A 13,973-nucleotide genomic window follows, 5' to 3' on the forward strand; every position below is an offset into this window, starting at 1 on the left:
ATATTTTGACACAATTAATTCGTGGTTTATTCACAAAGCTGCGTAGAAAAGTGTCCTGGCTGACTAAATTATAGTTTTCTGTTTCCCACAGAATAAACTAATAGTTTCTGACTCTTCAATTCCAGTGTTGTCCATCTGGAGATGTCTAGATGCGAGATCTGTCTTTTTATGCTTGAAATAGGTTTTGGCAATAAACAAAGAATTATTTAACTTCAATCTTTCATTGCGGTTACCCAATTCAAATTTCCCCGTGAAATCTCCCTGTGATTCCAGGTTCCTCCAGTTCCCCAACTTTTGTATCCCACCAATAGGACTCTCTCTTTTGATATCTCATTTAGCTTTTTTTGCAATTTGCTATCAGATCTTTCATTGTTTTCCTTCTTTGAGTCTACCGTAGATTACATATATACAGTAATAGACATATAGATATACACTAATATACATATAGATATACTAATAGCTTTGATGTTTACTGGATACTCATCTATTAGAATGTACTTGTATACATTCTAATAGATATGATCCTATTGTTTATTGAATTAGAACTTAGCATATATATAATAGATATGGATGAATGGATATGGATATGTATGTATGTATGTATGTATGTATGTATGTATGTATGTATATACTACATACATAACACTCCATTCTTTTATATGGGCTTATGTAATTATTAGTATGTTATGTGTTTTCTTAAACTAGAGGGCCATCTCAGAGCACCTAGTGATGGGGAAGGAAGGAAGGTGCCAAAATGATGAAACACTGCTGTGGTAAATTGTGATGCAAGCTGATTCCCTTTTGTAGATGTGTTGCAATAGCTAGCACATACAAAAGAGATAGAGCTTGTTTCTTGATAACACAATGCTGCTTTATTATTTAAATTAAAGTAGGAAGCTCCTTAAGATGCCCCATAGGTATATCTATATTGACTTTTTCTTAAAATTCCAATTTTATTCATTTATGCTTTGACTAATTCAAATTTTCCTTTCTGCCTGCTTTTCACATTCCATGTGGAATGTTCCCATTGTGGGTATCCTTATAAATCAAAGGGCTTATTTTTCAATACTGGCAACATCACTAAGCAAATAGATCCGGTGACTTTCACACTGTCACTTCCAGATTTATTTGTGAAAATTCCATATTCTTCCAGTTAATTAGAAGAATGTCTTCTGACCTAAGATCATTCATACAAAATATTACAAATAGAGGAGTTGGCTTCTCCAATGCCTCCAGAGTCCACAATACCTCTTAGTATTCTCCTTCTCAACCTTATTCCTACCTTGTCAATCTTGGATTTGTAGAGCTACTGTGAAGATGGTACTCTATAGGAGGGCAACTAATCAAGTGGAAATGATTTGAAGAAAAACAAAGTTACCTAACTGTATGAACAATGAGAATCCTTTGTTAGAAAAAGTTGGACAATCATCTGTTGGGGGTTGTTATAATGATAGATTTCCCATTTCATTGAGATTGCATGACATGGTCTAAAAATGCCTTTTAGCTATATTGTGCCTGTGTTCACATGAACGGGTTTCATACATTTCCTTAGTATAGTATGAAGAATTATAAAAAAAGTAGTGGGAGATGTCATAGGGAAAGATGAAATGGTCATAAGATGCAACCATCAATCTCCAGTTTTTTCAATACTAGCAGCTTTATTGTCTGAAGAGTTGTTTTGCCTCAATCTAACAAGCTTGGTAATAAATTGAATACTTTGTTATATGATTATTATTTATGAAGTTTAAACTTGAATATAACAGAATATAACAATTTGTGTATTTGATCAACTACTTCATACATTACAGTAAACACCTTTTCAGATTCAACATTTATCATAGCTCTGAATAAACTATCTTACAATATATTTCTCACTGGACAGACAAAGTACAAGTATGCTTTTATCAAATAAAATAATATTTCAGAATTCTAAGGCCGAATTGTGGCTAAGAAATGAAAATCCCAATTCCTGATCAAAAACAATTGTTGAAAATAGTGTATTCCAAGTAGATGTCAACTCGCAAAGCATCCTTGGCCTGCTCTTGAGTTGCCATAAGCAAGGGGGGAAAACTGATGAAACGGCACGGCAGCCAAAGACAGATGCACATTCCAGATTTATCTCTCTCAAGGCTGTATCCCAAGGTTACCCATAGCAGTCAGAGGGGAGTGATCTCTACAACCCCCGAAATTGTTCCGTTGGTGAATGTGATTGATGACACACACTGGGGGGGGAGGATGGAAACAGGGTCATGTTTGGGGTGTAAATTACATAGGGTCAGAGCTGGCTTCACTTGGGAACGTGCTGACATAAAGCTCTTAATAAATAACTGGATTTCTTTTGAAGCTTGGCTCGAGGCTCATGATTTAATTAGGGCGTCAGAACCCTGACAGCAAGCCAGCTCTGACCCTACGTAATTTACTTGATAAATTTAAGGATGAAGCTCTGAGGTCCATTTCTTTCATGTGCCTCTTAGAATATCTGAATGTGGAGCATGTACACTGACCCTGAGTGACCGTCTCCTACATTTTAACTAAACACATAGCTAGCACAATATAACCTAGAGTATTAACTAGTAGCTCACAAACATCAATACTGCTTCCTTAGTGCCAGATTCATCAGTGAAGTCAAAGGCAGAGGTGACAGATTTAAAAGAAGTGGAATATTAAAAAGGGAAAGTGAAAAACCAGTCAAAACTATTAACCTTTGTAAATAAATATTTTTCACCCTTATTTTGCCCAGTTCAGTAATTTCCTAACAGGGCTGGGAAGAGGCTGATGTGATGTGTTTTGACCGTGGACTAATATAGTTGCCAAAAAGCTGATACAAAAGCTTAGAAAAACAGACAAAGTTCTGGCTGCACATGCTTTGGTCCCAGTCTAAGAGGAAAGGTGGGAGTTTCCTTGGCAGGGAGCAAAAAAATTCCTTTACCCAATGAAGAATGTTGTTTCAGCTGCAAATAGTTATTTGAAATGTAGCACGCCACTCAGGCCACATGCAACCTCCGCACCACTAATATGAAAGCCTAGTGGTCATCTGCTCCCACGATGGAAAGGTCCTGAAGGCAATGCAGTGGAAACAACCTTAGTTCTTTATTAGACCTTCAATGTGACAGGGAAAATCTTTCCCATCTGACCCAAAGGTGTTTTTTTTTAATTTAAAAATTTATAAATTTTATTAAAGCACAACATTGACATTTACGCAACATACAACATATAAATAGCTTATCCTTTTTAAGCATTGTTTCATAGTGGTTTTCCATCTGATATTTTATACTTCTTCCCCTTTTTCTTAGTCTAATACTCCTTCTTTTTCCCCTCCTTTTTCTTCTCTTCTTTTTTTCTCCCCCTCTTTCCCCCTATAAAAATCTATATATTTTGATTATATCTTTACTGTTTTACATTTCTACATTCTTATTATATACATATTAAAAAAAAATTATATACATAATTGCACCACTCAATACAACTATATATATATATATATAATATTTCTGTTCTTTTCTCCTTGTATTTATTTTTCTTTATTGATAGTGTTAAGCCAATTATACCATTTATTCCATATTCTATAATAGTCTGTCTCTTCTTTTTCTTTAATTTCTTTTGTTAATCTGTCCATCTCAGCGCATTCTAAGATCTTATCTATTAGTTCTTCAGTTGGGATTTTTTCCTGTTTCCAATTTTTTGCATATGTTATTCGTGCTGCTGTTAAGATATGTAGCATCAAATATTTTATTTCTTTGGGGTATGGTTTTGTAAAGATTCCTAATAGGAATGTTTCTGGTTTCTTTTCTATTTGCTGTTTTGTTATTTGTTCTACCCATTTCTTCTGAAGAAGCTTCTTGGATGAAAAGTGAAACATCTTCAAGGAAAAACAAAGAAAGTCCAGTTGCCTTTTGAAAAAATCCCTCTTGGGACAACCATGACCGGGATGACTGAGAATCTCCATAAACATTACCTGTCTGACAAAGATTTGGCTCTTGTAGGATTTTTTAAAAAATATATGTGAGCATATAGTGGGACTGGCAGCAGCTCACCCAGCCTGCTCCATCTATCTGGAATTAGAATTGCCATATCAGATTACTCCTTACTGAGACAGAGTTATGCTCTTGTGGATGTTCATTGATACATTTGAGCACTGACAATCAGTGACATCATAAAAAATTATTCAGAGTTACCAAAAAAAAAAAAAAAAACAGCCCTATAGGTTTGACATGAACATTTGTCACCCACTGCTCATTCATCTTCTTCATACATTTTCATATTTTAACCACTGTTAGGATGAATGGAACATCTCCAATATCAAACAAAAATGTTTAAGATTGTGGTCAACTTTTTATAATATACCAGAAATTAAAGCATTGCAGTTCACAGTTAAAAAAATCATAGCCACAATGCAAAACAAACAAATAAAAATAAAAGAGGGGGAAAAAATCATTTCTGTACTTGTAGAAATCTCAGTTTTAACATCTCCTTTTAATAACTCTGAAGGTAAACTGGAGTTCTGAATTTTATTTTTTTTCTTGCACTGTATGTGACTTTTGGATGTTGCAGTTCTGTCTTTGCCTCTAAATACATTTGCCTCTAAATGTCTTTGCCTCTAAATGTTTTCAAAATTGTTATTATTTCGCAAGGTTTGCTTGTTGCTTAAGAAAATTGTGGCCAGACTGAGTTGTCTTAAAGGAGTAGTGAGTCAGAAGGTTTCACAATGTCATTAGAATGGTTAGTCACTGTTTTCAGGAAATGTCATTAGAAAACAAAGTGGAAACTACAAATAAGCAAAAATTGTGTTCCGGTCATTCAAAAGGAGCCTAAACTGCTGTTTCAATTTTACTAGAAATTTACTAATTTTGGGCTTTGCATAAATGAAAAGAGATTTCACAAATTTATTTTAGGGGAAAAAAATCAGTGGTATAATCCTTTCTTAGACTAGCCTGCCCTAGTTGCAGGGTGAAATGCTCCCGGTTCGGACCGGATCACCCGATCCAGTAGCGATGGCAGCGGGTAGTTCGGAGAACCGGTAACAAAAATCCCGGCGGCGCCCCTCCCCCCTCCCCCATGCCCAGCTGAACCACACGATCATCAGAGCCTTTTTTTTTTTACTTTTAAAAGCATTTTTTTCTCTAACCTCTTCCAATGAAAAAATGCTTTTAAAAGTTAAAAAAAAAGCCTCTGATGATCACGCGGCTCAGCTGGGATCGTCAGAGGCTTTTAAAAGCGTTTTTTTTCTGCAACCTCTTGGCCGAAGAGGTGGTAAAAAAACTGCTTTGAAAAGTCTCTGACGATCCCAGCTGAGTTGCCTGATCGTCAGAGAGGCTTTTCAAAGCATTAGAAAAAATGCTTTGAAAAGTTAAAAAAAAAAAAGTTGGCCACGCACACCCAGTCACATTACCCCACCACCACCAAGCCACACCCACAGAACTGGTAGTAACAAATTTTACATTTCACCCCTGCCTAGTTGCTACCATTCTTCACGTACAGTATCCTTGGAGTATCCTGTAATTAGTAGTGGGATTCAGCCAGTTTTCTCCGGATCAGGCAAACTGGTAGCGGCGATTGTGGGAGGCTCCGCCCACCCACCCAGATGTAATGCGTGAGCACTGCACATGCGCAGAAGATCATGTGTGTCCACAGATGCACATGCGCTCACATTTAAAAAGCGGTAGGGAAGTCTTCACATTACAACAATCTCAGCATCCCATAATCATGTGATCAAAATTCAGATGCTTGGCAACCGGCTTGTATTTACTATATGTTGGTTGCAGGGTTATGTCATCATCACCATTCGCAACCTTCCCAGCCAGCTTCTGACAAGCAAAGTCAATGGGGGATGCTGGATTTGCTTAACGACTATGGGTTTCACTTAACAACTGCACTGATTCGCTTAGCAACTGTGGCAGAAAAAGTCATAAAGGCAAGCAGGAATCACTTAACCACTTTGTTTAGCAACAGAAATTTTGGGCCCCATTGTGGTTGTAAGGTGAGGGCTACCTGTAAGTCAATCCAAGAAAGTGTCCTTCAAGAAGGCAAATGGCAAAACCTTTCTGTGTTGTTGCCAAGAAAATTATATGGATGAGTCAAATTTTAAATTCAGCTAGAAGGAGACCTTGTTTACTTATCAATTTATGTTACTCATCTGAATTTTGTTAATTCACTATAATTCTTTTTTCAACTTGCACTCACTGGAAGAAGGCACAGTCTGTTTTTTAAATTAAACATGCACACATGTCCGTGAATGTAGTAAGAGCAAAATAATACATCAGTAGGTGCTGTCTCTTCTCTTGACATTCTCATGCTGAGAAAACTGCTTACTAATCCATGCATATTTCTCCAAATATGAAATTAGCCAAGATGGTGTAGTGCAGTGTTTCTCAACCTTGGTAGCTTGAAGATGGGTGGACTTCAACTCGCTGCTGGCTGGGGGATTCTGGGAGTTGAAGTCCACCCATCTTCAAGCTTCCAAGGTTGAGAAACACTGGTGTAGTGGTTAAGGTGCTGGCATGGAAAGCAGGAAACTACAAATCCCAGCTTAAACATGAAAGCCAGCAAGGTGACTTATAATGCAAACATACACTGATGGTTTATATATTGCCAACCCAACAAGTTGGGTAATAGTCATATTCTTCTTCAAGCTTCCAAGGTTGAGAAACACTGGTGTGGTGGTTAAAGTGCTGGCATGGAAAGCAGAAGACTACAAATCCCAAATCTCTCTCTCTTTCTCTCCCCCCGCCCCCCACTTTCCCCAATCCACCTCACAGAGTTATTGTTGTGGGGAAAATAGGAGGAGAAAAAAGAGTATTATGCATAGAGTATATGTTCACCATCTTGAGTTACATATAAAGAAATACAGATGGGAGAAAAATCAAATCAATAAAGGGATGATAAATATCTTTTTATTGGTACCGTGTTTCCCCGAAAATAAGAGCCTGTCTTATATTTTTTGAAACCCAAAATAAGTGGTTGGCCTTATTTTCGGGGAGGACTTATTATTTTGGGGCATGTGGAGCTCCTCTTGCCATCTTACCTGATTTCCAGCTCTGCAGTTAAATATTTTGGGGAAGGGCTTATTTTCAGGGGGAGGCTTATTTTTAGCGCATGCGCTCAAAAGCCCGATTGGGCTTATTATCAGGGGATGTCTCATTTTTGGGGAAACAGGGTATACGTAATTTGAGAGTGGGAAGGGAGCAGAAATGTATTTGAAGACCCTCGTCTCTGAAATAGATAAGAGGTATTTTATAAAATGTCTGAGAACCAATATATTAAAATGAAACATCTTCGCTGGCCATTCTCAACCAGTTGCTAAGGGAGAGGCCTTGTTTATGCCAAACTTCAAAGTCAATCACAAAGTTCCTATCCTTTTCCTCTATTGCTGTCTCAGTGGACACATCACCACAGAACTTGCTGACAGTTGCTTCCCCTTTTCTTTTGGCAAGCAACACTGTGCCTCACGGACTGTGTGAATGTGTTGTCACCAGGTTCTTCTTTCACTCCACATAACCTTTTCTCTTCTACTTGGCATTCGCCCTTCCCAAATTTCATTTATCTTATCAACAGCACCACACAACCCATTCATTAGACAAATGCTTTTCAGAACTGACTACAATTGGCTCCTGACAGATTGTTGTTACCATGTCTGTAAATAAATTGAAATGTCAAAGGCTCAGGTTTGCTACCATCCAGAGTTTTTAAAGAAAAAAAAAACCAATTAATGCCAGGGAGTGCCAAATTAATATTTAAGAGGGCAGATATGCAAATTTGATGTTGGGAATTGGCAGATTCGTACTTCCCAGGCAAATGTGAATATGTTGCACCATGAACATTTGTATCTTGTTGTGGGCATGATGTTTTTGATTGGAAAGTTTGCCAGTCCATCTTTATTTGCAATGCTGAAACCCTCTTGGGGGATGTGTAACAACATTTCATAATAATCCCCTTCCTGTTCCTTTTCAACATATTTCTATGTTGGTGGAAATGAGCTTTAGTCATGCAGAGCTTTTTTTTAAAGTATCTGTAATATCAAAAAGAACACAATCACAGCAGTCTAACAATTCTTATTTCTTTATTCAGCATCTTCTCTATAACAGGAGACTGAGAAGGAAACTTCCATTGTTCCACTACTATGTCTCATCTCTCAAATGAGTCCAGTTATCAAGTTCTCTCCATGCACCAAGCTGGACTTTGGCTTTGGCCCTGCTGGTTGGGGATCATGAGTTTAAAGTCTAACACTAAAGGATATCAAGTTGGAAAAAGTAGCCTTAGACACTTATCCTTCCTCTAAGTAGCACATATCCAGCTTAGTTCTTTTAATTGCACCTTAATTTTGCCGGATAGGTTAGGCTGATTGCCTATGCCTGTCTGGGATCACTGTGTTTTAGAAATAATAATAGGAGATAATAGACATAATCTATATGATCCACTAAGATTTCCAACTGAAATTCTCTGTCTGCCTATCTGTCTCCCATCCATCATCTCTCTCTCTCTCTCTCTCTCTCTCTCTCTCTCTCTCTCTCTCTCTCTCTCTCTCTCTCTCTCTCTCTCTCTCTCCCTCCCTCCACCCCCATCCATCCATCCATCCATCCATCCATCCATCCATCCATCCATCCATCTATCTATCTATCTATCTATCTATCTATCTATCTATCTGCTGTTGTGATGTAATGGTTAGAATGCAGTATTGTAGGCTAATTCAGCTCACTGCCAGGGGTTCGATCCTCACTGGTGGGTAAGGTGGGTAAAATGAGGACCCAGATTGTCAGACCCAATAGGCTGACTCTGTAAACTGCTTAGAGAGTGCTATAAGTCACTATGAACAGGTATATAAGTCTAAGTGCTATTGCTATTGCTATTGCTATTGCTATCTATCTATCTATCATCTATCTATCTATCTATCTATCTATCTATCTATCTATCTATCTATCATCTATCTATCTATCTCTATCATCTATCTACAGTGTGATAGCATAAAGAAGAAAGTCAGCAACTTAATTATTGAATTAAATAATTATGGGTTGAGAAGAGACAAGGAAGCTCACAGCTCATCACTGCATGACTTTGCAATTGTGTGAAATAAGCAACTATTGGGAAAGAAATTGTGATGGCTTATACCAAAGTCACCAAATCTGAGTAACCAAAAACTATAATAAAAAGGAAAGAAAGGATGATAAAGTACAGTAAGACCTTGATAAAACAGATGTTGGGAGGAGAAAAGGGGGAAAGAAGAGGCATCTATTTAAAGCAGGATGTCATTAAGTCGGAAAGAATCTTTTGAACTTGCATAAAAAAAGTTTTCCATTTTGCACATCTACATATTAAAAATATTCAGCTCTCTCTCTAAGCCCCACTCTCTAAGGAGATCCTTTTCACCCCAATATTGCCACCAACATGGCCAGGGTGATACTCGTAGGTCAGGGGTCAGCAACCCGCAGCTCTGGAGCCACATGTGGCTCTTTCATCCCTGTGCTGCAGCTCCCTGTCGCCAGTCAGCTTCACAATTGATAGGGCTTTCGGTTAGGACAGGTAGAGGAAAAAGGATGTTGTGCTTGGAGGAGACTCTGGTGGGGGAACCGGACTTCTGGTCAGTAGAGAAAAAAGAATGCCACGCTAGGAGGAGACTCTATGGTGGGGGAAACGGACTTCAGGTCAGCTCCAGAATTGAATGAGGGGCTTCCGGTTAGGACCTTTGTGGCTCTTTGAGTGTTTAAGGTTGCCAACCCCTGTCCTAGGTTCTTCCTGACAATCTTTTTATCATCTGATGACTCCCCAATCTTCCTAGCCTTTTCCAGAAAAACCCTGGTTAAACAAACCTTGTCTTTTATTTACAGAGGATGCTTACCTTCAAAGAGCCTTGGTACTACAGGGGTTTAAGGCACCCTGTTATTAAGCTGGTTATTAAGACCAGCTGCCTGCAATTACTGCAGGGTTCGAATCTCGCCAAGGCTCAAGGTTGATTCAGCCTTCCATCCTTTCTAAGGTAGGTAAATTGAGGACCCAGTTGTGGGGGCAATAAGCTGACTTTGTATAAAATATACAAAAGGATGAAGGCTATTGCTGAGCACATTGTAAGCCGCCCTGAGTTTTCGGAGAAGGGCGGCATATAAATCAAATTTAAAAAAAAAAAGTTATCTGTGGTGTCCAAAAACTGTTCTGTAGAATTGTCCATTAAATCAATATAGAATAGAATAGAATTCTTTATTGGCCAAGTGTGTTTGGACACACAGGGAATTTGTCTTGGGGCATATGCTCTCAGTGTACATAAAAGAAAAGATATTTTAATGCAATAGGCTGTAAAACCTATAATCCTCCCTCAATTATGCTGGATTCCAAGAACCTTTGTACAGCATAGACATCAGATTTGAAATAAGGTAATGAATACATTTATGAATACATAATGAATACACAGATGTGTTCCACTATGTATCCAAACTGTGACTGTAGGGTAGGGTGGTGGGTTTTTTTAGTTTTATCGTAACCCTCTGAGTTAAAGAGAGGCATGGTATTACTCCAAAAAACCCAGTTTTAGATTTATGGCTAAGTTTGGATTTTGCACATCCAAACATAAATTGAACCTCCTACAGTAACATACACTACTTCTCAAATACAAAATTAATATATGTAAGAGTCAGTTATATCTGCATCTGTAAATCAGTTTTACATTTAAACTTCTTTACCCACCGACTGACTTAATGGCTCTTAATCTTTGTCTTAAACTGTCCTGACACCCCTACAGGGGAGATAGCAGCACAAAAATTAAATAAATAAATAAAAACCAAATAAAAAAATCCATTACTGGATTGTACATGTCATTTCTATTAAAAACATGACTCTCAATCATCCAAGTCATGTTGTCCATTTTCAAAAGGCAACTGGACTTCCTTAGTTTTGTTCTTGAAAATGTTTCACTTCTCATCCAAGAAGCTTCTTCAGAAAAGAAGTGAAACTTTCAAGAAAAAAAAAAACCTAAGGAAGTCCAGTTACCCTTTGAAAAGTGCCTTTTCAAAAGCTCCTTTGGGTTACCCTTATAAATGTCTTCAATAATTTCAGAAAGAAGACATATGCATCTTAAACATCATGTAAGTCTCTGTTTCTCAAATTGGTCACTTAAAGACGTATGGACATCAACTCCCAAAATTCCCCAGTCAGTGCTCACTGAACTGTTTTCTTTTCTACCCTGATCTTTCTCATCCAAACAATCCTAAGGTAATGACTGTTAACTATATAGTTAAAATATCACATGCTGTCCTTGAGTCAGTACAAAATAATGCTGGCATAAAACTTTGTCTCTCCATTGCAAATCTCTAGCATGGCCCCTATAGCAGGGGTGAAATGCTCCCAGTTCGGACCGGATCGCCTGATCTGGTAGTGATGGTGGCGGGTGGTTCAGAGAACTGGTAGCAAAAATCCCTGCGTCCCACCACCACCACCATGCCCAGCTGAGCCGCATGATCATCAGAGGCTTTTTTTTTTTTTACTTTTAAAAGCATTTTTTCTACAACCTCTTCCAATGAAAAAATGCTTTTAAAAGTTAAAAAAAAAAGGCTCTGATGGTCGCGCAGCCCAGCTGGGATCGTCAGAGGCTTTTCAAAGCATTTTTTTCTGCAACCTCTTGGCCGAAGAGGTGGTAAAAAAAATGCTTTGAAAAGTCTCTGACGATCCCAGCTGAGTTGTCTGATCGTCAGAGAGGCTTTTCAAAGCATTTTTAAAAAAGCGTCTCTGATGATCCCAGCTGAGTTGCCTGATCGGCAGAGGCTTTTCAAAGCATTAGAAAAAATGCTTTGAAAAGTTAAAAAAAAAAAGTTGGCCATGCCCATCCAGTCACATTAACCCCCCCACACACCAATCCACGCCCACAGAACCGGTAGTAACAAATTTTTCATCTCACCCCTGCCCTATAGCATCTGTTGCAAGCCAGCGGGTGAATGGTGTTCTCTTGATTTGTGTACTTTGTTAAATATCACAAGTGGATTGTTGGCTTTCTCCTCTGCTATCCTCTTTCATCCTGTCTCTAACAGCAGGGGAAACATTCATCAACTATGGCACTGCAGGACAAATGGAATGAGTCTGTTTCAGAATATGAAATGACCTTCTCTAAGTCATTTTGTTTGCCCTACTCCCACACCCACACATAACTTCTGAGGGCAAGCTGTTCCACTGGTTAATTGTCCTCACTGTTAGGAAGCTTCTCCTTAATTCCAGGTTGCTTCTCTCCTTGATTAGGTTCCATCGTTTCTTGTCCTGCCCTCTCGTGCTTTGGAAAATAATTATGGCAGCCTCTCAAATACTTGAATACTGCTATCATGTCCCCCTTGGTCCTTCTTTTCTCTAGACTAGCCAAACCCAAATCTTGCAACCATTCTTCATATGTTTTTAGTCTCCAGGCTTTTAATCATCTTAGTTGCTCTTCTTTGTACTTTTTCCAAAGTCTCAACATCTTTTTTGTAATATCGTGACCAAAACTCGATGCAGTATTCCAGGTGTGGTCTTACTTTATAAAGCAGTACTAATACTTCATGTGATTTTGATTCTATGCCTCTGTTTATACAACCAAGGATTGTATTAGCTTTTTTGACTGATGTCGCACATTGCCGATTCATGTTTAAATCATCGTCCACTAAGACTCCAAGGTCCCTCTCACAGTTACTGTTTTTGAGCCAGGTTTCGCCTAATCTGTACTTGTACCTTTGGTTTTCCCTGCACAGGTGTAAAACCATGCTCTTCTCCACATTAAATTTCATGTTGTTGGATAGGACCCATTGTTAAGTCTGTCTAGATCTTTTTGGATCCTGAGCTTGTCTTCTGGGGTGTTGGCTATTCCTGCCAGTTTAGTGTCATCTGCAAATTTGATGAGTTCCCCTTCTATTCCATCGTCTAAGTCATTTATGAAGATATTGAAGTGAACTGGGCCTAAGACAGAACCTTATGGTAACCCACTGCTTATTTCCCTACATGCCATCTCATCGAGTATGGTTTGTCAGCCAGTTTCAAATCCATCTGGTGGTGATGCTGTCTATCCCACATTTTTCTACTTACCAAGAAGTAGGTGGTGGTCTACTTTGTCAAATGTCTACTTTGTCTACTTTGATGAAGTCTAAATATACTATGCCCACAGCATTTTGCTGGTCTAGTAATTTAGTCACTTTGTCAAAGAATGAAATAAGATTGGTTTGGCATGATCTGTTTTTAACAAACTCGTGCTGGCTACTAGTTAGAATTTTATTTATTTATTTATTTTATGAATGGTTAGAAAAGAAATATGAATAAAGAGTGATAGATAAATGAGGGAGATAATAGAAAGGTAAATTATGGAGAGATCAAAAAAGAAACAGAAACCTAGATGATACCAGAGAAAATTGAAAACGGGAGGGGGAGAAAGAAGAGTATAAGAATAATGTACAATTATGATGATAATATTGATAGATAGAATAAATCTGAAAAGAAATTGAAAAAAAGTATATATGAGTAGAATATAGGAGTTGCTTGGATACCAAACAAGAAGAATATTATATAGCAAAGAAGATAGAAAGGAGAGGGGAGTAGAGGGTAGGAAGAGGAGAGGGAGGGAGAGGAATGGAAGGAAGGGAAAAGGAGAGGAAGGAAGGGTAGGGGACAGGAGTAGGAGAGAAGGAGAGAAGGGGGAAAGAAGAGAGGAATGGGGAAAAAAAGGGGAAGTAGGATGAGGTAGGAGAGGAGGAAGGAGAAAGTAGGAGAGGAGAGGAGCTGGGAAGGGAAAGAAAGGAGAAGAAGAAGGTTTGTTGCGAAAAGAGGGGAAAAAGGGTAGAAGAGCAACTCTGAATGTAATTAAAATGTCTTATTTTAATGCTTTCTTTAAGGAATATATATATATATATATGGATGATTAATTATGTATAAGAAAATGTACATTTTATATTATGTGTAGAAAAAATAAAACTGAAAAAACTTTTCCAAAAAAAAGAAAGAATTTTATTTGTTTCTAGATGTTCACTGATCTGTTTTTTTGG

Source organism: Pantherophis guttatus, chromosome 6, assembly GCF_059756535.1.
Source record: "Pantherophis guttatus breed Tessera chromosome 6, ASM5975653v1, whole genome shotgun sequence".
Classification (NCBI taxonomy): domain Eukaryota; kingdom Metazoa; phylum Chordata; class Lepidosauria; order Squamata; family Colubridae; genus Pantherophis; species Pantherophis guttatus.